Below are 2,500 nucleotides of genomic sequence, written 5' to 3' on the forward strand. Positions count from 1 at the left end.
AGACATGCATGGCTTAATCTTTGAGACAAGCATATGACTACTGGCAGGATCAACCAGGGAGCTGCGTCAACTAGAGCTGAGCAGCCGGCCGCCCGGGAGTGTGTCCCGGGGGCCCGCGCGAACACGCAAGCGTCCGCTCAATCATTCTGCAAACAGGAGGAGGCTGAGCTCCCCTGCACAATACACCTCGAAACCCTCTCAGGTCCCGGCGGCGCGCAGCGCCGTCCCAAGTACTTGGTCGGGTTCGAGAGAGGCGCAATCGCCCGGAGTTAGGCGAGTAGACGCTTTCGGTGCGACCACCCGTGCTCCCAACTGAGCTTGCCGCTGCCGACAGAGGCCCGGGAGCGTGCTGTCGTGGCATTGCCGGCGGGAGACAACACGCGCCACCTACGGTGACCGGCAGCTCCAACGCCAGCGCCACAGAAGGACAAAAGCCCCACTTGGGTGCCGAAGCGAACTCTCCCAGCACAGCGCACGCGCCAACACATCCGCACAGCTGCGATACAAACCACCAGCGAGAACCGCTGGGGCGACCGAGCAGCAGACGGCGTCGCGGCGCCGAGCGCCGGGCGGCGGCGCATCCTCAACGCACACAGTCCTCAATCGGACCAGCACACTGAAGATGTCCACCGCGCTTCGCACCGGGCCCGCGAGGACCTACTTTGGCCGCACGGCGCCGCGCGCAGGGTGCGCCGGCGCGCAGCTGCGACGCCTGCCGCGTCCGTCGGCCGGCGCGCCTGCCACTGGCCGCCCCCACCAGCCGGCTGTAGCGCGTGCGCCCACGCACCGCGCGGCCAGCACGCCGGGAGGCGCCCCCTCACCGGCCGGGGACGGTCCCACCCAGCCACCGCCGCGTATCGCTTCACACCCAGATGCCGTTCAGTTTCGTCGGCATGGTGGGTATCGCTGGAACAACCGGTTAGTACCTCAACCTATCGTCGCCATCACCGATTCACCCCTAGCGAGAACAACCGCACCACAACAGGTTACCATTTGTTCATTTGCGTAACTTCACCAGAAAACGCAGGCGTCCATCGCCATTTGCAACTTCAACGATTATTGCATGCCTGTGTCAGGTGTCACGCCACACTACGTCTGCCCACATACACGCAACAAAATGTGCACGCCTAGACAATACGTGGAAGGTGGCCCCCGTACGTATGCGATGTCCATTGCTCGAACGACTGTCAACCGGCCTCTGTAGCATGTCGCAGATATGGAACGCGGTGCACCATGCCATCACGGTGTGTGAGGAGAGACGACTAGGTCCGAATACATCAACAGACAGCTCATGCTGATCGCCATCCACGGCGTCCGTTCCTCCCACACGTCTCTATGGCGTACCACACTGCAATCCAGCTCTCATAGGGAGACGACACGTAGCTGCGTGCACAATATTTGCACTGTATGGTCCGCCGTTTTTGGGCGCAGTCGTTGTGCGGTCACACATGTGCCACGATGTATCATTCAGTACATAAGGACGAATGTGCAGTACAGATTGTGGTTCACGCGTACGACATCAGCGGACAGTTGACACAGGCCGCACCACAACGTAGCCTGAGTACGTCGCATGCGAAGGGCATTGAACATGCAAACTTCTCACCAACCAGCTTGCGAAGGCAGGGGGCAAGGTGGGGACGTGGGGAGGGGCGGCATGTACGTCCTGCTGCCATCCACATTACAGTGTACAGCAGGAGCATGTGGAAAGTGAGCAAGACTTGCAAGGTGTTTAACATGAAGCGATACACAGGGGTGCGGGCAGTGCGAGTAGCGAACTATATTGCGAGGGTTGCGGGTGGGCAACACTACAGTAATTGAACGAGTCGTATAACAATTACAGAGCAGGTTTAGGCGACAACGTGGGTTACGTTAAGGCGACAACATGGGTTAGGTTAAGGCACAACATGGGTTAGGTTAAGGCACAACATGGGTTAGGTTAAGGCACAACATGGGTTAGGTTAAGGCACAACATGGGTTAGGTTAAGGCACAACATGGGTTAGGTTAAGGCACAACATGGGTTAGGTTAAGGCACAACATGGGTTAGGTTAAGGCACAACATGGGTTAGGTTGAGGCACAACATGGGTTAGGTTGAGGCACAACATGGGTTAGGTTGAGGCACAACATGGGTTAGGTTGAGGCACAACATGGGTTAGGTTGAGGCACAACATGGGTTAGGTTGAGGTACAACATGGGTTAGGTTAAGGTACAACATGGGTTAGGTTAAGGTACAACATGGGTTAGGTTAAGGTACAACATGGGTTAGGTTAAGGTACAACATGGGTTAGGTTAAGGTACAACATAGGTTAGGTTAAGGTACAACATAGGTTAGGTTAAGGTACAACATAGGTTAGGTTAAGGTACAACATAGGTTAGGTTAAGGTACAACATAGGTTAGGTTAAGGTACAACATAGGTTAGGTTAAGGTACAACATAGGTTAGGTTAAGGTACAACATAGGTTAGGTTAGGTTAGGTTAGGTTACACGTTGTTGTACGGAAA

At 56.0% G+C, this 2,500-nt stretch overlaps 1 non-coding gene across 1 annotated transcript in view; it reads right to left on the minus strand.

Moving 5' to 3' along the window:
* LOC124745576 overlaps positions 1-60 on the minus strand; it is a 1,909-nt gene extending 1,849 nt beyond the window's left edge. Inside the window, exon 1 of the ribosomal RNA XR_007011087.1 lies at positions 1-60. This exon is cut by the window's left edge and continues 1,849 nt beyond it. This is a non-coding gene — a ribosomal RNA (small subunit ribosomal RNA).
* Between the last annotated feature and the right edge of the window lie 2,440 nt (positions 61-2,500).

This window comes from Schistocerca piceifrons, unplaced genomic scaffold, assembly GCF_021461385.2.
Source record: "Schistocerca piceifrons isolate TAMUIC-IGC-003096 unplaced genomic scaffold, iqSchPice1.1 HiC_scaffold_326, whole genome shotgun sequence".
NCBI classification, from domain to species: domain Eukaryota; kingdom Metazoa; phylum Arthropoda; class Insecta; order Orthoptera; family Acrididae; genus Schistocerca; species Schistocerca piceifrons.